Here is a 23,733-nt window from a genome sequence, read left to right as displayed (position 1 = left end):
GCGGTTCGCAACCACTTGAGGGCATATAATGTCCCTGCGGAAGGTTTGGCTGTGGTTCTAGTGGTGAGTGCGGAACATGCGTACCCGTACGAATTGTTTTATTCCTGGGTGACGTTTCCGGAAGTAAACGCTAATTCGGGCGTCTACCACTCGTACACTGCCTCGGCTGTTCCGGCGGCTTATGCTTCGTACAGAGCACTGGAAGTACCTATCGATGCTTGGCAGCACGGAGTTTGGTTTGGTGGCGTCCTACCCCACTCTTTAACGGCTCCGAGGTTAGGTCCGTTGTCCATTCCGGGCACAGCTTGGCCCGCCTTGGGCGGATTTACTCCTCATCCAAATCGCGCCACTTGTAATGTGGTTGATTTGCGACGTCTGCATGATGTCGCGGTTGACGTGATTAGAGCGCTTGTTCATTACATTGGTCGTAATATACATGGCGCTGCCCCCGCAGGTGCGCAGCTTCGAGCGGAACAGGCTGGTTTGAAAATCAGTCCTGTCATGGTGAATTCCGTAATGGGCAGAAAGCCAGAAAATAAGGATGATTTTCCTTACTGGCTTGCCGAGAAATTCGACCAGCTAGAGGCTGTGTTTCCTAATACGACTCCGGGTGAAAAACACCGGATTCTTACGCTTAGTTTACCGAAGGATTTAGCCCCTGAACTTGCTGACTGTGAAACATGGGGTAAGACTTTTGCAGCGGTTTACTCGAGGTGCTTTGGCACACCGACAGTGTCGAACCTGTCTGCGATCCTCAAACGTGTTCAAGATGATCACGGACCTGAGTCGGCGGTTGAGTTGGGTATGCGCCTGAACGGTTCATTTGAGACAGTTTGCGGTATTATCCTTGCCAATGTAAAAGGGGATGCTGTGAACTTTCAAGTGGCCAATGGTCTGGCGTTAATTCCCGATGCCGAGAAACCCCGTCAGCTGGCAAAAATTATTGTGGCGGCTTATAAAACGGTTGGCCGCAATTCTAAGGGCGCAAAGGTTTTTCTTGAAAAAGAAAAGAAGCAGCCCCAGGGACAGTCTTCGGAAACAGGTGGACAGCCCAAGTCCAAAAAACAAAATTGGCCTAAAAAGCAGAATCAGGGTAAGCAACAACAACAACAGACACAGGTTTCGAGTCCGGCGCCTTCACAACCTGCGCAGTCAGAGCGAGTTTATGAATTGCGCGATCGCGCTACGATTAAATCGCCTGAAAGATATCAGGCATCTGACCAACGCTCTCCTCGTTCCTTTCAGGACTCATCGGCTCCGTCAACCGGTGGTGGAGGGGGCGGCAGGGGCAGGGGTGGCCAGCAAGGACGTGGCCAGCCCCGCACACGAAGTGAAGGGGATCAGCGGGACGACTCTACGCCAAAGAGACCGCAGTTTGCCAAGAAGAAAGTCGCTGCCTTAACGGCGCATCGATATGCCCCAGATAGTGAGAACGCGGCTTCGGAATCTGACGTGGGCTCTGACGTTGCTGGACAGCGCGGCGGAGATTACCATAGTGAGAGAGGCCCTCCGTCCACTGTTGAAGGTGACAGCGACTGAGACTTTTATTGTGATTGAAACAGCTGATACACATGTTGCTCCCCCTGAAAGACTTTTTGAAATTGTCCTGTTAATTGAAGGTGACATGCAGCGAACTGTAAAAGGGGTATTTTGGGAAAATCTTTCGGATACGTATGATATTTTGCTTTCGGAGGCTGACTGGCCCCCACCTTTTGTTCTCGCAGCTCCGCGAGGGGAGGAGGTAATCCTCCCCAGTTTCGCGCACACTGTGCCAAGAGTGGAAGCGCTGCATTTTGCGGAAGAGTGGGCTCTGGCGCTTGCGCCGGCTGTGTACCGGAATCAGTGTGGCTGGGATAAATTATCCCCGAGCCATGAGATTCCGTTACGGTCACAGCCGCAGCCACAACCCCAATATCCCATACGACGTGAAGCTAAGGCTTCAGTCGCGGCTATCCTTGAACAATTGGAATATCAAGGTGTAATTGAAACGTGTGTGTCACCGATGAATAATCCCCTTTTTACTGTTAACAAGCCGGACGGATCATATCGTCTGGTTTTGGATTACCGGCATTTGAACTCGCATTGCCGTAACTGTGCAGTACAGAATACTCACGGCTCTGCCCTAGTGAATAGTCTTGAGCGTAAACGGTTCAAAACCACGCTTGACATTTCAAATGGTTTTTATGCACATAGATTAGATGGTCTGAGTTCCCAATGGACCAGTTTTACGTGCGGCGGCGTACAAAAAAAGTTTAATCGACTCCCAATGGGATATAAAAATAGTCCTGGAGTGTTTTCCGCCCGCATAGTCTCTCTTTTGGAGAGTTTCGATCCAGTTGCATGTTCATATGTGGATGATATTTATCTCACAGACGACGAGCTTTGGGTGCATCTGTGTCGAGTAAACAGCATAATTTGTAACTTTGCAGATATGGGTTACAAGTTTAACTTTGCAAAATCGCACATTGCGGAGTACACAGTGTTGTTTCTAGGTTATGAACTTAACCATGAAGGAAAGGGATTGGCTCCTCAGTTCCTGGAGAAGTGCGCGCAGTTGCGCTCTCCGACAACGCTGAAAAAATTACAGTCTTTGCTGGGTTTTTTAAATTTCGGGAGGACATACATTCCGGAATATGCCCAGCGTATCAAGCCTTTATATGCCTTGGTACAACCATCTTTTTCCAAATCATGCTGGCTGCCTGAGCATTCAGCCATTCTGCAGTCCTTGCAGGCTGATATGCTAGCTTCTGACTACTTACAGACTCGTGATAACCAGACCAACCTGGTGATAAGAATTATCCCTGGGACGGTGGGTTTCACGTACCTGACTTTTAATGAAGGGGATACTGTACCTATTGCTTACAAGTCACACTTGTACACTTCGGCTGAACTGCGTTTTTCCACTGTGGAGAAAGTTTTAACGGCTGTGCAGATGGCAATTCTTAAGGAACGTGCCCTGTCGCAGGGAAAGCGCATGTTGGTTGTCACCCCGTGTCCAGCCTTGGAGGCGGTCACGAAAGCCAGTGTACCAAATTCTAAAGCTTTGCACCCTCGGTGGATTCAGTGGGCTACATCCTTGACATCTCAGGATGTCACGTTTATTTTTGACGCCGCTTTACGGTCGCAGGAGTATTTACAGTATGAATTTGTTCATCCTGCTCCTTTAGCAATGAGACCGTTGGAGGATTTCCACTGTATCATTTACACGGATGGTTCGGCGCAGGTTGCGCATGGCTCTAAACATGCCTACGTTTCCGCTTGCGCCATTGTGGTCGGTGCCATGGTGAACGACGAGTTCAAGTCCAGTGTTGTGCACACACAAACGCTAGGGGACTGCACCGCACAGTTGGCAGAGCTTCGTGCTCTTATGCTTGCATTGGAGTACGCTGATCCTTGTGTGACGACTTTAATCGTAAGTGATTCTTACTACTGTGTCCAGTCTTACAATGAGAACTTGTTTTTTTGGATTCAGAATGATTTTCGTGATTCCAAGGGTAGCACAATAAAACATAAAATGATCTGGGTCCGAGTGGCGGAACTTAAAGAAAAACTGCCGCTCGTGTTTGTGATTCATACTCTCGGCCACCAGCGCGTGGGAGTCCACGCTGTTGGCAACTCGCTTGCTGATGAAGCAGCGAAGTCAGCGGTATCAAAATACTTAGTTGCAGCGGTCACGAGGTCCAAAAGCAAAATAGATGATGACATCTTGGCGGCTGTTGCTGCCACAGCGAAGGGAGGTAAATATCCTGCGGGGTTCCCTTCGAAGTACACATACCACTTAAGTCCCGATAAGGTTCCTTATGTGAAAATTCCTGAGGTTGGAGAGCGTTTAGTTCCCAACTCGGATCGCAGAGCTTCTCTGATTACAGCGGCTCATGAAGGTGTGGCGTCTGCGCATGCGGGCGTCTCAGCCACTGTATCTCAGCTACAACAGAGGTTCTGGTGGCGGGGACTGTACAAACAGACGCGCGATTATGTCCTTATGTGTGACATTTGTCAGCAGATTAAGCCTTCTACTGCTGCGCGTCCGCCTCAGACACAGTTGTGCATCTCTAATAAACCGCTTGGTTGCGTTTATTTGGATCACTGTGGTCCTTTTTCTTCTGATACTGCTTGTAAATACATCTTAGTAGCAGTTGACTCATGCACACGCTTTGTATGGGTATGGCCGCATCGAAGCGCTGATTCGCGAACTGTCATTAAGGATTTGCGTGTCTTTGTGGGAATCTTTGCTTGTGGTACTTTCCATTCGGACCAGGGTCCGGCTTTCGCCTCTAAGGCGTATAAGGATGCTATGGTTTCGTTGGGAGTACAGGTGAAGTTTTCAAGCCCCTACAGGCCTGAGGGCAATTCTGTAGTAGAAAGAATGAACCGCGACTTAAAGCAATCTTTGACAGCCCGTGTTATAGGCACTGGTAGAAACTGGCTGACCCACCTCTATGGCGTGCAGCGTGCGCTTAATAATCTCCCTAGAAGGTCTCTGGGTGGGCGGACCCCATACGAAATGCTCTTTGGTATCAAGATGTACGTCCCTGACCTTGATGGTGCAGACTGCCAGGCCCAGGCCGCGGCCTTTGACGTAGATGAACATTGCAATGTTTTACAGGATCTACAAAAGACCAGAGACAGTCTTGCAAAGGAACACTTGCCCTCCACATCGGATGATGCGTTGCAGATCCCGGTAGTTGGCTGGCTACCCCAAGTTGGAGAACTGGTTCGAGAGAAGATCGATAACAAGAAAGAGTTTGGTCCCTCATATCGACCGCCGGTTCGAGTCCTTGGAGTGAAGGGCACAAGAACAGTCATTTTACCACCACTTCCAGGTCGTAAAGAAAACAGATTTATTTCTATTAACAATGTCAAGACACACAGGGTGGCCGATTCTTCATAGCATGACACCGGCTGCATCCTGTCCTTCCATGGTGAGGAACTCTGTGCTGGCTATTACATCTGGTACAGATCAGGAGGTGTCCCTCGAGATGCCTGCTTTATCCAATCCTTTATTAAATACTATTCCTCTTGCTAACATTGATGAGCTGACCTATGCAGATCCTGCTGATTTATCTATGTCCGACCTACATGCCCGTTTGGCTAACCAGTCCAGATTCTCTTTTGACTCTGATTCGGAACTTTCAAAGAAACCATCGACTATTGCAAAATATGCCACGTTGTTTAAAAAACATTTTCTAATTCCACCTTGGACATACGTTTGGCTGATACTATTTTCATTTTATCTTTTTATGTCAATTGGTTTTGTGTTTTATTTTTTCCGCATGATCGATGGCCATTATGTGATAGAAAGAACAGGAATTCGGTACCTTAATGGAACATTGGCCCCTCTGTCCTCCTCACATTCAGTACACAGACTAAAGAGAGACTTACATTCAGTACAGATTACTGCTTGGCCAGTCCTTGATGGGATTGTGTGGGATGCGGTTAGGTTTCAGATACATGGCCCCACAGAAGTTATTAATGTTCCTAATGTGCTTAGAGTAAACATGGGAGATGTGATTAAGCAAAATATTCATTCTGATGACTGGGATCTTCAGGCTGTAGAAGCATTATTCTCTGATTTGAAATATTATGCGGCCTTTGATGCTGAGGATTTGTACTTAGATTCTGTCAATTATGGTGATTTGTTTTGCTTTCAACATTATGGGAATCATTTCTTACACAAGACAAGTTCCAGGAGGGTTCCTGTGAATTACACTCAGTGGGAACATTGCCCTGCTCCTTTACAGGGGAGCTCAAGTACGTTTCTGGGAAAATACTCTTATTTTACAGACTTTAATCAATCAAATCCTGAGTCGTTTTATTTTAAAGTAAACCAGAAATTCATGCCCAAAGTCAGACTTACTGATACAAAATTGCTGTATTCAAAGTCCTTTCTAGAAAGGTTATCTGTAGATGGCTATGAGTTATGGAAGGATACTATTGACCTTAAATCGGTTTGGGGTACCAAAGATTGGCAGGTACAAGGCACTGAGGCTTTGCATCGTGCATGTCTCATCCCGAATCACATGTTGTTTTTAAATTCATCTATTTCCCAAACAACATGTTTTGGATTGGCTACATCTAAAAAGTTAAATACCCCTGCTATCCCTGATTTGGAAGAATATTCAGGTTGGAGTAATTTCAGTACATTGTCCATTAGTGAGATACAAGCACTTTTGCAGAACTCCTCCTTTAATGTTTCCCATTTCGACCCGGAGGGGTGGCTCTTGTGGCAAAGGAGCTCTGATGCTTGCCAACGTCGTTTTTTGGGTTTGTCTGAAGGGTTTACACACGTCAGGCCAGATCCCAGGTTTGAAACAGATCACACTGTTACTACTTATTCAGTAGGAAAATTGTGTCAGAACTGGTTACAACATTCCACTTTGGCTGCAGTTAAACTGCATCTGTCCCAGTTGAATGAAAATATAGACCTAAATGATTTTATAAAAGGCCCAGCTAGGGGTAGATCTAAACGCTTTCTTTATGCTATATACAATGAGATTTGGAAATTTTCACAAGTTGAGGCAGCAAAGCGCCTGAGAGCTATTGATCAAGCAAATTTGGAAAAAGTGCTTGCAGTGGTCGATAACAGTATTAACATGCTTTCTTCCAGAATTTACACATTGGATAATATTGTTTCTTCTGTTGTTGATATTGTACATGATGAAGTGTCCACGTTATACCATGGTCAAAATCAATTGCGTTCTGTGATGCAGTTTGCATGGACGCTACAGACTCTTAAGGCTGGTCGAGTTCCCTGGACCTCATTGAACGTTTCATCCCTTTTTGCTCCTTTTAATCTTACTGAGAAACAGCGCATGCTTTCAATGCGTGATGCTTCATTTTCTATGCTACATATTGAAAAGCTAGAGTCCTTGCCTTTCTCTGTTGCTGAAACCACTACTGCCACATGGCTTATTCATGGATTAATTACATTACCATTCCCTTTATATAAATTTACTAACTGTATGCGTTATATTGCTATAGGACGATATGAACCGCTAGGCAATGCATTCCTACATGAGGCATGGTCATTACCATACACATACAGATGTCTGAAAGATGGAAAAGAGGTTAATCTTAATGGTGAGGAATGCACACAGTCACCTGACCATTCATTAATATGCAGACACATTCAGTTACACGGTTCTTGTAATCAGGACCGCCCAAATTTAGCATGTGTTTTAAAAGGCACGCCAGTTCCAGCAGTAGTGCCCACATTTACATTATTAGCTAATGGGAGTTATTTGCTTTTAAACAACGAATTATGTTGTGGTTTATTAATTGGTGTGGCTTATATAGTTACTGTATCAGAGCGTGTAGTGTGCTGCAAGAACGTGCTATACCCACCCACGCATGGCTCTTCAGATGTCTCCATCTGGCCACGGATCCCAACCTTGGAAGTGAAATTCAATGGTTTAAGCAGAATAAGGGCCCTTTTGTCTCAAAAACAAGTGACCCTGAGTTCGGCCCGGGAAACTTATGTCCTTCACATAGCCAACACCCGCACAGAGGTGCAGGCGCTCTTAAACACTGATTTGCCATTTCATTTCTGCGAGCTGGTACAACAGATTTTTAATGCTTCTTCAACGACTGGCCTTGCACATTTTTTTAAACTAGTAAGCAGTGGCCTCGTGACTACGTTTGAAAAAGTTTTTGGTATCATTCCCACGTTTTTCCACACTATTTTTTCGAGTTTGTTTGGTGGACTACCTGTTTTGCTGGCTGTGGCCGCAGGCTTTCTGTTGGTGTTTTTCTTCATAAAACATGGATGCCCATCCTGCGCAAGACGACGTTCAACGCCTCCTGACCCTGTGTCGTAATCGGATGCTCAATTACTATGGAACATTGCCGCTTGCAGCATTAAGCACGGCCTATAGATTGTCATTTCGGTTCACCGACTTCACGTGTGTCCAACCTGTCTTTCACTGCCTGAGCTGCGAGTTCGATTGGGCCATTGATTTATGCCTATGCTTGAGGACTGCTCCTGACGTCGATTTTGATCAGCTAATGCGTCCCGTTGTGGCTCACGAGCTGATCTGTTCTGGCGAGAGAGTTATGGCCTTGGCAGCAATAAATGGAGTTCTGGGCCAATGGGAGATCTCTGCAGCGGCGAATGCCTTTCTGACACACAGCGAGCTGGTGAACCCACCGAGTTGTCCTCTGACGTTGCAGGAGGATCCGATGCTGGAGGAGCACGTATGTTCTTTCCCATTGCTAAATTGGATGGCTGAACTATTTTCGGATGATGGCAGTGATTTCATACTGGAGGCTGTTGCAACTTTCTTTGCATATACTTTCCAATCGTGAGATGCCTGGAGGGAATGCTTTGTGGTGATATATAACTTTCCCCTCGCTGAAGTGGAGGGATGGACTATGTTCAGCTGATGGAAAGTTCACTCACGTGATGTCGCTGGAGATAACGTCTAGGTGGCACATGACTTTGGATATCGGATAAGTGCCTTGGTTTTTTCTCTTACAAACATTTGAAAGGATGCGACCTGGTCATACATTTCATAATTTTTGGACCTGGCGGTAGACTTTTGGTTCAAGACTTTTTTTCTTTTTTAGATTTGAGGCCACTGTAGGCATTCATACATATTCATTCATACATATTCATTCATACATATTTTTAGCTTATTTTAGCTCAAGATTATTGAATTTTGCTTTCAATTTTTGTATCTGATTTAGTATTGCCTTTTCCCTTATGATTGGCGGTGCTCGGACCAATGGGGGGGTGTCATATGGATACTTCATTACATATATTGCGTTAAGTTAGCATGAGTGTATTACATGTTTAAACAGCCGCTTTGCCTTCGGCTTCAGTTTTGCACACGACACGTACTTGTTGTTGTAGCTTTCACCCTAGAAGCGGTGAGGTGTTTTATTTGAGAATAATATGTTATTCCTATGCTATCAGCTTTGCCTCGTACACTTGGTACAACTGTCTGCACACTGAGAGCTGCACACTCTAAGATTAACCTAACACAAGGTTGCTGGGAAGTCTGATCCTCGCACCACATTAGACATTAGACATAACACATATAATGTTGATGCCAACATTTTGGGCTCTACGCGGGTTTAAGATAGAGTTACACGGAATGAACGTAGACACTTGGTGCTGCGCATGGAGAGAGCTGGTAGCTGTTGATGTGAACTGCTCCTACTGACATTGAGAGGTATGGGGCCGCCCTGCTAAAGCCCGAATGAGACCTTCTTAGATATAAAATAATATACTAGATAGGGTGCGCGAAATATAGGTGATATCGATTCTATAGGTTTTGCATTATAACATGCTAGCACCTTTTGCTTACTATGGATTAGTGACTATGCTGCTAACTCTGATTTTTATAATCTGCATTTTGGTATTATACAAGATACTGCGTTTGAGAACTTTGCATTGAATAATAAATATTTCAAACTTGCATTTGTGTTCTTTGACTCCCTGTTTTGGTTTGAAATGATTATATAACGAAAGAGTGTTCATGTGTTCCACGATTCCTGAGGTATTCTAAAGATCATGTTCTGGTTTGTCTAAGACATGGTTCATTACATAATGATCCATGAGACACTGTAGCTAGCTAGGTAAGGAGATTTCTGACACTGAGATGAGTTTTGGATCATCCTAACTCACTGAGGTTCTAGATCTCTATGCACAGTTCTGTGGGAGAACGGAAACCCTGCTACAGAGTACTGTTCTTTGAGCAAAGCTATCCCATTGTTGGTCATGCTAGAGCACCAACTGAAGGCGGTGTCTTCAACGTTCAGAGATGATATTGGAAAACAAGATGCATATCGGTTGGCGGAGAACTTATTAAGCATCCTAATTGCCAATGAAAGGCTTCAAAAGATACATACAGAACAACATTACATTTGTGCCACTATTCTGGATCCACGGTATAAAAAGGCAGTGGCCAGCAAAGCATTCATTCTTTTTGATGAAGCAGATGTTTCAAAGTACAAACAGTGGCTAGCTGTGTCAGCCAGTCGGTTAGAAAAAGATCGACAGAAAATTCAAGGAACCGTCAGAAGTCCAACTGAATCAGCAGGCGATCCAGCGTCAAGTCCCACTTCTGAATCTGTGGGCGAAGGGAGTCACTTTCCCTCACAGCCATTAACGACACAAGTAGCAACCATATCATCATCCTCACCTGCACCAGGCCCAGCCATAAAATTGTCGGAAGCGGATTGGCTAACTCATCAAGGGTTTGCTCGTTCCAGTGCTGAGAAGGCCACAGATGGTACGCAAAGCAGAGCAACCGTGGAGAACCTTGAGTTGATGGTGCAGGCCTATCTGGATGACCCAACACAGGTCTTTGTTATTATGAACCCATTGCTGTATTGGTACAGGAAAATGTCTCTATGGCCACTGATCACCAACCTGGCTATAAATTATTTGTCTTGCTCACTCGCAAGTGTATCTTCTGAACGTGTTTTCAGTGCTGCTGGTGCCATTGTAACTTCAAAAAGGACCCGCCTCTCGGCCAAAAATGTGGAGAGGTTAACACTGATCAAGATGAATCAGCACTTAATACCACCAGATTACAAAGTACGTGGAAAGGGGCGACCATTCGGTCCCCCCGAACGTATGGTGGAGTACCACGATCCCCCCGGGAAGCCATCTAGGGCGGGAGGCGAGTCTCGGCTGGTATGCCCGAAGCGGCGTAGCCGGGGCGCGCCTTTTTCCCGCCCTAGAGTGGGCTGGCCTAGACACCGGCGCGGCCGGCCACGCCCTCGGAGGCAGGCGGGGGCGGGTTTACGCCCGCCCTGAAGACGGATAAAAGAAGCGGAAGCCAAGAAAGCATCCTCTTGTTCCTGTGCTCTGAAGCTGCACCTCCCCGCTGCACGTGAGCTCGAGACGGAACGAAGAGCCAATTTTGAGCGTTGTAATCTTTCTTTTGTCTTACAGATATCCCGTCTGAGAATGCCCAAGAAAGTCGGAAAGCGGGTCGGTACCGAGCAGATGCTCCGCATGCTCATGAAGGAGATAGCCGATCTGAAGAAAAAGGTGGAGGCTAAGGACGGGGCGGGAGGACCGAAACGGCCTTTGCAGGGAGCAGTCCCCGGTGGAAAAAGCAAGAGGCCCAGAAGGGGAGCACTTGGGGGATACCCCACGTGAGGAGCCAATCCCGGTGCCAAAAGAGGGGAATCCAATTCCTGTGGTGGTCACCCCCGTGAACAGGGAGGATATGCCCCCCGAGTTAGCGGCACAATTGGCAGCATGGTTGGGAAAAGATAGCGAGGGCGCCACGGCTGACGACGCCCGGGCAGTAATGAGGCAACTGCGGGAATCTAGGGAGGCTGCGAAGGCAACATCTTCTGTTCCCCCACAGGTTCCGGTGGCTGGAAGTACAGCAGGCCCAAGTTCGGCGACAAGCACGGGGTCTACTTCAGGTAAGCGGCCATTGCCGATTGCGGGGGAGGGGTCTGTACCTTCTCGAAGGGAGAAGATTGCCCAGCATGTCCCACTAGAAATTAAGGAATTGATTTGGGCGGATAAGTATGTAAACATGTTTTCATTGCTTACCGACCATTACGAGATAGAGCATGTGAAGAGCCAAAAGGAGCTCATGCATCCGATTGTTTGGTGCGCAAAAATGGCCGCCTTTAAGGTTGACGAGAACATTGGTACTTGGGGCAGAGCGTGGGGCATATTTACCGCCATCATGGGCGAGCGCAGGCCCGAGTTGCTGACCGAGTTACCCATTTATCAGTCACGTATTATGGAGTATTTTGTGGCATATGGGGGCAATCAGTGGTTCTGCTATGACAATCTTTTTAGAAAAGCTAAGGAACACAACCCATTGTTGACTTGGGATTGTTACGACTCCGTGTCATGGCAAAAAATGGAGAGTACAGGAATGTTGAAGGTACCATTGGTGGGGAGTAACGGAGGAGAATCTTCCCGCCAAAACTCTGGGACGCCCTTTCGGACGGGTGCAGGTAATGAGTACCACTCGAAACCGAGTGGCAACACAGGGAAAAGGGGGATCTGTTGGAATTTTAACAGAGGGAAATGTACGAGGCCCCAGGGGTCATGCAAATTCAGACATGAGTGTGGGGGGTGTGGGCAGCCATCCCATCCTGAGTCCTTGTGCAGAGCCAAAACGGGTGATAACGGTGGTAAGGGAGGCGCCAAACAGGTCTGATATAGTCCGAGGGGCGCCTTTACCTACCCCGATTGATACCATGGCAATGATTCCTTGGCTCAACGAATATCCGGATCATGCTTCCGCTGGGGTGTTGCGAAACGGGTTCTCATATGGTTTCCGCATCCCAGTGGGGGATTTTCAGGGTGTAGCAAACTGTAAGAATCAACTGTCGGTCTTGCAGCACGCGGCGGTGGTACAGGTAAAGATTGGGAAGGAGGTGACTCGAGGTCGTGTTGCCGGTCCATTCGATTTGCCACCGGTTGTTAACTTTGTTTGTTCCCCTCTAGGGGTGGTCCCCAAGAAGGACCCGGGTGAGTTTCGGCTGATACATAACTTGTCAGCCCCACGTGGTCTTTCCGTGAATGACGCGATAGACCCGGAAGTGTGTTCAGTGCGGTATGCATCTTTCGATGAGGCCGTAGCCATGTTGAATCGCCTGGGGCCCGGGGCGCTGATGGCGAAATCAGACATCGAGTCAGCGTTCCGGTTGCTCCCGGTACACCCAGACGATCAGCGTCTTCTTGGTTTCATGTTTCAGGGTCGCTATTACATGGATAGATGTATGCCAATGGGGTGCTCGATTTCATGTGCCTATTTCGAGAAGTTCAGTTGTTTTCTGCAGTGGGTATTCACAAGGAAGACAGGTTTTCAACATGTTATGCACTATCTCGATGACTTTCTGTTTTTGGGGGCATCCGGGGATCCTGAGTGTGGACAGGCTTTACAGGAATTTTTTGTCTTAATGAATCGATTTGGGGTGCCATTGGCGCCAGGTAAGACTGTGGGGCCCTCGACCTTGATCGAGTTTCTGGGGATCGAGCTCGACTCGGTAGAAGGTTGTTTTCGATTACCCAAGGAAAAGGTGTTGAAATTTAGGTTATCCCTTGAGACATGTATTCGTGCAACAAAAGTAAACCTGCATCAATTGCAACAGGTGGTGGGTCAGTCGAATTTTGCCCTAAGAGTGATACCAATGGCGCGCCCCTTTTCCCGCTCGATTGCACAAGCCATGGTCGGCCTGAAGGAAGGACATCACCGCACGAGACTCTCGGCAGAGGTTCGCCAGGACATGCGCATTTGGTTGGCATTTCTGGCGGATTTCAATGGTCGAATTGTCTGGAACAAACCAGCGGTGTCCTCCGAGGAGCTGGGCCTTTGGACAGATTCGGCGGGGAGTATAGGTTTTGGTGCCATATTTGGTACACAATGGTCGGCTCAAAAATGGCCGTCATGGTGGCATGAGTACGGGTTGACGAGTAACATTGCTTTTCTCGAACTTTTTCCTATTTTGGTGGCCCTGAAAACGTGGCCCGGGGGTTTCCGTGATCACTCTGTGGTGTTCTGGTCTGATAACATGACCGTGGTTGAGTGTATCAATAATCAGGCAGCACGATGCAGATTGATTCTGAGACTGCTCAAGGAGATTGTGTTGTTATGCATGCAACTGAATGTACTGTTTAGGGCAAGACATGTGCCGGGGGTGATGAACCAAGCGGCTGATGCGCTTTCTCGTTTCCGTATGCAGGCCTTCTGGGGTTTTCTGCCCACAGCGGACCCGGTGGCGGCACCCTTTCCCGAAGCTCTCTGGTCTCTCGGTGCCCCGAACTACAAAACCTCGTGGGAGAGAGTTTAGCACCCAGGACGAGGAAGGCATATGATTGGGCGTTCCGTTCCTATTGGGCCTTTTTGGGTACTGCTAGGGGAGAGTTTTGGGGTCAGGAAGAGTTTGTAGTACAATTTCTGCTCTCTTTACATCAGGCAGGCAAATCAGTAGCTACGGCCCAGAGGCATCGGGCCGCCATTTCCTTTATGGCAAAGGCTCATGGGATCCAGGACCCGACAGCGTCTTTCGTTGTGCAGAAAGCGCTACGTGGGTGGCAACGCCTTGAGGGTCGCAGAGTGGATGAGAGGCACCCGATAGGTCTGGATAGGTTGGCCCTGTTATCCTCTGTACTCCCTGCAACATGTTCATCCCAGTATGAAACTGTGTTATTCCGAGCCGCATTTGCGCTAGCATTCCATGGGGCTATGCGGGTAAGCGAACTAGTGGCGAAGAACAAGAGGGATACGATGGGGGGATTGTGCCGGGAGCACATTCAGGTCAGGGGGGAGACGATGACGGTCTCATTTGTTAGGTCCAAATCCGATCAAGGTGCAATCGGGGACTGTGTAATCATTCAGAGGATCCCCGGGTCTTCCATGTGCCCTGTGGTATGCATAGAGGAATATTTGGCGCAGAGGGTTGCAGCATGGGGGGGGACCTTCTTGAGACACGCTGACGCCACCCCACTGACGAGGTTTCAGTTCCAGAGGGTGCTTGCGATGTCGATTTCGGCCGCGGGCTTGAACCCCGGCGAGTTCGGGACCCATTCCTTTCGGATAGGGGCTGCTACTGAGGCTACAGCAAGGGGTCTGAGTGTGGAACAAGTAAAACGTGTGGGGCGTTGGTCCTCGAACTGTTATAAAAGGTATGTGCGGTTGCACATGTTGTGAAGCTGTAATGATATACTCACGCTTCTTGTTTCTGTTTGATTTTCAGTTACGCAAGCTTACAAAGCGGGGCGGACTGTACAGTCGACCCGACTCCTGGGGATCAGCGGTCAGAAATCACCGTCTGCGAATAAGGAGGTGTGGGTCGTGGGCCACTCATATGTGAGGCGTGCCGCGGACGTATTCAAAGCAGGTGATATGATTCACGTGGCTGGGGAATACGGGTACAGGGTGTCCTTCTACGGAAAGGGCGGGCTCTGTATTGACCAGTTTCAATTCTTTTTTGAGGGTTTGTTAGAGCGGACAAGGTCACCGCCGTCTATAATCATAGTCCATCTTGGGGGTAACGATCTGGTGGCCACTGGTAGACGACTTCTTCTTGAGACAATGCTTTCCACAGTAAGTTGGTTGGCAAGGAGAGTTCCAGGGTGCACAATTGCATGGTCCCATATGATCCCACGGAAAGTGTGGCGGGGGGCTATTTCGGTTACTGCATTAAATCATTCAGTAAGGAAGATAAATAACAAAGTGAGTAGATTGTTTCGTTCAAATACACTGCATTCTGTTTCGCCTGGTTGTATCAAAGGGGACAGTATGTATTTGGGGGACGGTGTTCATTTGTCCCGGGTGGGGAACGAGTTACTCATAGGAGACTTCATAGCATGGTTAAGGAGTTTACAGCATGACCTTTAGGAAGGAGTGTTTTGTGGGGGGTCCGGATAGCCGGTCAACTATCCGGCCTGTGGCGGTAAGGTCATGATCGGTGAGCAGTAATTCGAAGATCCCTATGAGGGGGCGTCACCCATTACGGATGGGAGCGCTCGGGGGAGGTGGCCAATTGGCCCCTCAACGGGGAGGCGGTCCTGTCTAAGGAGAGGCCGCCGGAAGGAAAGGAAAGGTGGTCAAGGCCCCTTCCTGGATAGGAGGGGCTATGGCCCCTCCTGGGGAATTTCCCAGGGCCAGGACATCTGCGACGGCAGATGGGTAAGTTGTGTGGGGTGCGGGAGGGGGTTTACGCTACCTTTTAGACACCTCACACGAGTCCTCGAACGACCGTTAAATGGCGTCGAGTTTATTGGGGCCCCCGTCAAGTACAAAGGGAAATTGGTAGATGCACTTGAGGTACGCCTCTGTGCGGTCGCTCCTCTCACAAGTGAGGGGGGTATTTCTGGTTTAGGGATCTGACACCGGTTACGACCTTGCCGTTGGCCCTTAACGTTAGGATGTACAATTTCAAGTCAAATGTTTTGTAGGATGTTAGTTCGGCTAGGAGAACCTTTGTATTAGAGATCTGTTAAGGTTAGCCAAACATCGTAATGTGGAAATGAAATTGTACATAATATGAAACTGTTATTTTAATGTTTTATTTTTTGTTTCATATTTTAATAAATACGGCCGGGAAGGGTAACTCCCTTCCCGCCTTCCAAAAGTTCAAGAACTGTTTCCGGTTTCCCAATTCTTGGGGATGATTGTGTTGAGAGGGGGTGGCGGGTATCTCAGCCATATGGAAAGGGGCGACCATTCGGTCCCCCCGAACGTATGGTGGAGTACCACGATCCCCCCGGGAAGCCATCTTGGGCGGGAGGCGAGTCTCGGCTGGTATGCCCGAAGTGGCGTAGCCGGGGCGCGCCTTTTTCCCGCCCTAGAGTGGGCTGGCCTAGACACCGACGCGGCCGGCCACGCCCTCGGAGGCAGGCGGGGGCGGGTTTACGCCCGCCCTGAAGACGGATAAAAGAAGCGGAAGCCAAGAAAGCATCCTCTTGTTCCTGTGCTCTGAAGCTGCACCTCCCCGCTGCACGTGAGCTCGAGACGGAACGAAGAGCCAATTTTGACCCACCCACCAGCCCCTGAGGACAGCGATTCGTTGTGAATACAGTTGACATAGTATCTTTTTTGTTTTCTCTGTTTTCTTACAGGTTGTGATGATTGTCGTGAAATTCTTAAGATGCAATAAAGATTGGTTATTTTCAGTATGTTTTGCAAATAAAGTAATTTGGAACAAGGATTGATCAGTATTTACGCTTGGTAATAAGTGATGTTTGCTTTGTAATCTTAGTAACTTAGGTAGAACTGTCGTATTTATTTTGGTCGGGCGGTAAGGTCATGATCGGTGAGCAGTAATTCGAAGATCCCTATGAGGGGGCGTCACCCATTACGGATGGGAGCGCTCGGGGGAGGTGGCCAATTGGCCCCTCAATGGGGAGGCGGTCCTGTCTAAGGAGAGGCCGCCGGAAGGAAAGGAAAGGTGGTCAAGGCCCCTTCCTGGATAGGAGGGGCTACGGCCCCTCCTGGGGAATTTCCCGGGGCCAGGACATCTGCGACGGCAGATGGGTAAGTTGTGTGGGGTGCGGGAGGGGGTTTACGCTACCTTTTAGACACCTCACACGAGTCCTCGAACGACCGTTAAATGACGTCAAGTTTATTGGGGCCCCCGTCAAGTACAAAGGGAAATTGGTAGATGCACTTGAGGTACGCCTCTGTGCGGTCGCTCCTCTCACAAGTGAGGGGGGTATTTCTGGTTTAGGGATCTGACACCGGTTACGACCTTGCCGTTGGCCCTTAACGTTAGGATGTACAATTTCAAGTCAAATGTTTTGTAGGATGTTAGTTCGGCTAGGAGAACCTTTGTATTAGAGATCCGTTAAGGTTAGCCAAACATCGTAATGTGGAAATGAAATTGTACATAATATGAAACTGTTATTTTAATGTTTTATTTTTTGTTTCATATTTTAATAAATACGGCCGGGAAGGGTAACTCCCTTCCCGCCTTCCAAAAGTTCAAGAACTGTTTCCGGTTTCCCAATTCTTGGGGATGATTGTGTTGAGAGGGGGTGGCGGGTATCTCAGCCATATGAATGCACGCAGGAAGAAGAGGACACCGACTAGGTGACGGAAGTTGTTCTCTGTTACCTGACGTACTCCCATCTCAATTCATGGAGTATGAAGACGAGCTCTACTTTCCTGACATTGAGCCCTGAAAATGACTTCCTTTTTATCGTCCTTATTCACTTTTATTCCTGTGTGTCTTTCTTTGTTTTGCAACTTTTACCACAACAAAACTCTAATCACCTAATCACAACAAGTCCATCAGCAGTACTGTCTTCATCATATTTTCCTTATTGATTTGAAGTTGCCGCAGTCTGCATTCCTGAGGTTCACAAGTTTGCAACTCAATCATGCTCCTTTATACTCCTCCTCCAGACTCCCCCTATCCATTTCCCTCAAGGCAGATGGATGGATTACGACGAGTCCCCTCAAGTGGGACTGAAATTACTGACTGACTACATGCTTGCTGATTGCTGACAGAGTTACTTTTGATATTGACAGGAGAGGCTGCCCTGTGGGCCCTCACTTTCCGAAGAAGATGCGGACAAAAAGTAGAACAGGTAATGAATAATTGAGAAGATGGCATGCAGTGGACAGCAATGGCTGTCTGGCTCAATTGCTGTTTGCTTTTTGTGCATGAAATGATGATTCATATGTCTTGTCTTAGTTATTATTTAATCTTTCACACAGTAATTGTAAGTCATGTCAACAACTCTGTGTTTTTTACCTTGTTTAAAGAAAATTGTACTTCAAATTCAGGGGCCACTATATTGCATTTCATAAAATATGCAAAATGTCCTTGGAGTGGACTCACTTGCCAATATACCATGATGATTGATTAAATAAAATATTTTTTTTCTTTACAGTTACTCACTGGGATGGATGGATCATCAGCGTCGATTTACGGAAGAACTATGGTCAATTCTTGAGTGGCAAACAGGTAAACCAGTCTACAACAACTACTACAGCAAGACTACATGTCTGTGTATTCGTGGTATTTATTGGTCGAGGGCGAGGCAGTGTACTGTTGTTGTTATGCCAGGCAAAGTCCACTCCAGACAGCAGTTCATGTAAAATTGGGGCTATGTGGCTTGCTGCATACAATTAGATATGCTTTGTCTGTCTGACAAAGAGCCTAGGTATGCTTCATCAGGTTGCTTCACTCAGCTGGCCCCGGCACTGGTGGTCATCTGTGCCGCATCAGATGTTGTGACGTCTAGGGAAAACATGTCATATTTTCAGATGCCATACACAACCCCCTATTTTATCTCGTAATGGAAAAAATGTTACATAACATATTTTTTATTACTGGGATTGAAAAAAAGTAATGGTTTTGGGGAGGAAGTGTTAACCTTTTATATGCTTATTCCATTAAATGCTAAACTTCTTCTTATGATAACTGATGAATGCTTGCTTAACGTGCACCATTTGTCTCATTACAGAAAGGAGATTCCGTTGCCCTTCTGCCAGACGATTCACCAACTACTAGTAAGTCATCACCAGCAGTACTTTAAGTACTTTAAAGAAGGTGGGGGCTCCCGCACAGTTATTCTAATAATGTTATGTGTCTGTTAACTATTATTATGTTTGAGTCATAGTAATTTAATTCATGGGAATGTGGTTTAAACTTTACCGTCGTCTTCATCCATCACCATTGCTCGCTCTGAATACTACGCTATTAAAAATAAAGAAATAATGTTTTCTTTTCTTAATTGAAAATAAAACTTTAAAACTAACAAACACTGTGTGGTTTTTTTTCACGAGTGAGTGAGCGGAAGGGTTTGAACTACTGCACTTGGCAGTCATGTTTCAGTGGCTCAGATAGGCCGGGACTCGGCGGTAGTCTTCTTCTGTTCTTCTGGGTCATAAAATCATTGGTCAGACACACGAGATAGTCGGTCAGGGGATTGGGGTTTCAACTTCTGTTCGGACTGAGCTATGTCGAAGGTCGAACTGCACCTATCATCAACAATGTCCTATTTCTCTTGTCCATGCTTCTTTGTGTGCAGAATAGTCCGAGAAACACTAGCGGTATGGGATGTGCTCCTCTCAAATCAAAAAGGCACCTGCTACCTTTTACTTGGTGTAAACAATGACATTTTGTTGTTGGAAATTGTCAAAGCACTTACATTAAGAAGACTGGAATACACAGCAAGGGCAACCCAGAGGGGGAAGATGGCGGCCGGCTGAAGACGCTGGTCGCGAGCTCCGTGGAAGAATCTCCAGGTAACCGTTATACATGCTTCCCGACCAACGAATCCCCCGCAGAAGCAAAATGATTAAATACGATTAGAACGTGCTCTTGCAAGTTTAAAGAATATAAGGAATAACGAGCAACCCTAGTTTTGGTAGCGTTTGTGTCCCACTAACTCCGTTACTCACTATCGCCATCACCACCGCCCTCTGACACCCGATTCCCGCCATCCGTTACTGGGAACCCTCAGACAACCCACCGCTACCCCGTTACCTGCTCTAAGAGAGTGAAGAGTCAGCCGTGGTTCACCGTGGTGTGCGGCCGCTGCTGCGGTCGAGGTGTGGGAACGCACCACGGGTACTTGATCTTCGGATTCTTTCTTTTTTTTTTTTTTTTCCCTGGAGCTGTGCATGCAGAGAGGAGGAGGGGGAGCCTTCATGACGGGCTTGCGCCCGGACTTTGCGCAGATCTTGGCCCCGGTCCCGATAGCATTTCAGCTGCAGCCCTCCCAGGCAGCTGACCCGTCAGGTGGGCTCTGGAAGAGAGCTCGCGAAGCCGCCGGTGAGAGCAGAAGGAAAGCCCTCAAAGCAGGATTCTTCTTCCGGGGCAAGAGTGGAAGAGGCGGCAGCAGCTGTAGCGAGCAGAGTCGCGCTGCTTCAGTTTCAGTTTCTGTGGTGATCGGTAGCAACATTACAGAGGGGAGAAGAGCCGGTGAAAAGCTTACTGAGGCAGATTTACAAGAGAATTTTCAAGCTTACTCTGTCAAGGAGGTAAAGGAGGTCAGGGTATTTAACCGAGAAATCCTCACTCAGAGGACTACATCTGGCATTTTCTACGACATACTCTGCAACAAAGGGTATTGCTGGAGAGAGAATAAAGTAAAAACAGAAAAATCCATATATGTTTGCTGGATGAGTGAAAGAATTAACGAAAGTCTCTGGCCCTTTCTAGTGGAAGAGAGAGGAGTACACAGTTGCACAGGCGAAGCGGAACCAGTTATACAAGAACCAGAACCAGAAATTCAAGAAAATAGAGCCCTACAAATTAAAAACACTGAAAATATTCACAAATATCACACTACCTCAACACTAGGAGTAAGCGAAAATAGTAAAGGCAAAAAAGAGGAAACCCCTCCGAACATCAATTATTTCACTAGATCCAGAGCAAGGAAGGGAACAGGAAATCCCCAAGGGCCTCTTTTTTCGGTACAAGAAGGATCGGAAGAGGGGGAAAGAAAATCAGCATACTGTCTTAGGAATCAAAGTTTAAGTAAACAGAGTCTATTACAGCCAATAAAGAAGAAGTGCATGACCCCTAAGAACACCAAAAAGGCTGTGAAAATCCCCTCGCGATTAGAGGATTTAACGGAGAGTATAAAAAGTAGAGGATCAAAAAAACCTAAAGAGAAGAGAATAAAGATCACTCCTTCGTTGAGATCATATTTTAAAGTACAACAAGTGGTGCAAGTGAGAGGTGGAAACCACGATCAAGCTAATAACACGACCGACACAACGAATACAAAAGGCACATTAGAAACATTGCCTGTACAGCTTTCAAGTGTTACAGCAGGTATTTTGAATTCTAACCACAAGTTTGGAAAAGAAGTGGGAGAGCCTGCAGGTAAGGAAGTTTTGATAGGAGGAAATATGCAGTCGGTATCTCCTCCTGATCCTTTTACAAATATGACCTCTTCAATGGAACAACCATTATCAACAACTCAGCCAGCACAGCTAGCCTCTTTAACTCAACCAAGCATGAGTGCTTCACCACAAATTGAAATCGAAAATGACAAAGAGTTCCAAGAGTCCCAAGAGACTTACGAAGACGAGCAAGAAACCAGAGACAAAGGTGCGACAGGAAACTTCTTAGAACTGTGTTTGGGTAAAATGATGGATAAAATAAAGGGGGAAATGCGAAAAAAATTCGCAATTTCTGAGACGAACCAGAACAGAATACAAGAAGCAGTAGAAAGCCTAGATCAAAAAATAAATGACTTAGGGGTCAGAGTCACAGCTGTAGAGAGCGAGTTAAGCTCACTAAATAAAAGAGTAGACAACACCCAAAGAGAGATAAGACACTTGAAGGATAATGATAAAATAGTCAAAGAGAAACTTGAATCTCTGGAAAATCAAGGAAGAAGAAATAATATTCGCATCTTGAACGTCCCTGAGAATTCAGAGGGAACGGACATTAAGGCCTACGTAATATCTCTACTAGAAGAATTTCTTCCATGGACAAAAGAATGCAACTTAGCAGAAGACATCCAGAGAGTACATAGAGACCCTTTTAGGAAAAGCAAAGAGAGGAAAACCCCGAGGAAAATCTTGGTAAACTTCAGAACATACACCCTGAAAGAAAAAATACTGAGCGAGGGTTTAAAAATTGGAAGTTTCAACAAAATGAGCTGGTCTTTCCGCATCAGATCAGATATATGCAAAATTACACAAGACCGGCAATGGGAATTGGGGCAATATATGCAGGAGTTAAAAACACTTGGAGCAAGCGTACAGCTAAAATTCCCTGCCTCACTCAGAATAATGTGGCGAAACAAAATGCATAACCTAAGGGACCCAAAGGAGGTAGAGAACCTTATTCAATTAATAAAAGATCAAATTGAAATTGACAAACTAAACAAGGAATAAACCACCAAATCAAGGGCTGGAAAAAAAAAAAATTAGACACATTCGACATATTCGATATATTAAAAATAAGAATGAACCAAAATTCATAAAGACGTAGAAAAGAAAAGACAAATAGAAAATATATGGGGTGAAGCAATCACCAATCTAAACTTAAAGAAGAAATTACCTGGAGAAAACGGAGCACGAAACCGGGTGAAATAACACCTGGAAGGAGAAAAAAGGAGGCTTCCCTGGGGAGGGAAACCAAAAGGAAATCACAAAATGCAGGACTGTAAATACACATGGGTGGGGAGCAAAGTAGGGAAAAAAAAACAAAAAAATCCTCAAAATTGGAATACAAAAAGATTGGCAAGGGAGATAAAAGCTGCCTCAAATGCAAAATCAATTTAAAATGGCAAAAGAGAAATCTATAAAAATCCTAACATGGAACGTTAACGGGCTCAGAACACCATCACGAAGAAGAAGAATTATGGAATACCTCAAAGAAATAGAGAGTGAAATTATTATCTTACAAGAAACCCACTTAACAAATGAAGAATGGTCTCAGTTAGCAAAAAACCTAAACTGGATGGGAGCAAGTATACATACTACGCAAGAGTGTAATATAAAAGGGGTAGTAATTATTATAAAGAAATCTCTCAAAGCCAAGATAGAGGATGACAAGGCGGACAACAAAGGCAGATGGGCAATCGCCAAAGTCAGAATTGAAGATCATACATTGACTATTGTGGGATACTATGGTCCCAATAGGGACGATGCGGAGCCACTCCAAAAACTGTATTCCGAGCTTTTAACATACCCAGCTCCAATCATAATGGGAGGGGATTTTAATCTCATAGGAGTCCTAAAACAGATAGATCCCCACCAACAAAACAATGGAACTTACCGAAGATGAGGGAGTGGCTAGGGTTCTACAAAAAAGATTTATTGCTTGAAGACATGTGGAATTTAAAAGGAATAAAAAACTACCCATACACTTTCCATAATAAAAAATTAGGGCATAAATCAAGAATAGATTTCTTTCTACTAAATAAAAATCTGAGAGATAAAGTTAAAAGTATCGAACATATACCCGCTCACTTATCGGACCATTCTGCCGTTCAGTTAAATATAACATTACGCAACTACAAATACCTAGCAGGTGGACTGTTGACCGCACAATTTTAAATGACGACCGATACGTGGAGGAACTTATATTAACTACCCAACAATACTTCCAAGATAACACAAACAGCACAACAAAAAGAATGATATGGGATGCTTATAAAGCGGTAATCAGAGGAAAATTGCTTAGTCTAGGCGCTCACAAACACAAAGAAAAAAAACAGGAAATCAAAAAATTGGAAACAGAGATCAAAGAAGTTGAATTACAATTGGAATGTGATGTCTCACAAATACAAAAGGAAAATCTGGAAGAAAAACTTCGTAACTCAAA

The sequence above is a fragment of the Lissotriton vulgaris genome, chromosome 10 (assembly GCF_964263255.1).
Source record: "Lissotriton vulgaris chromosome 10, aLisVul1.2, whole genome shotgun sequence".
NCBI lineage: Eukaryota > Metazoa > Chordata > Amphibia > Caudata > Salamandridae > Lissotriton > Lissotriton vulgaris.
The sequence above is the reverse complement of the archived record's forward strand: the minus strand, read 5'-3'. Positions refer to the sequence as shown.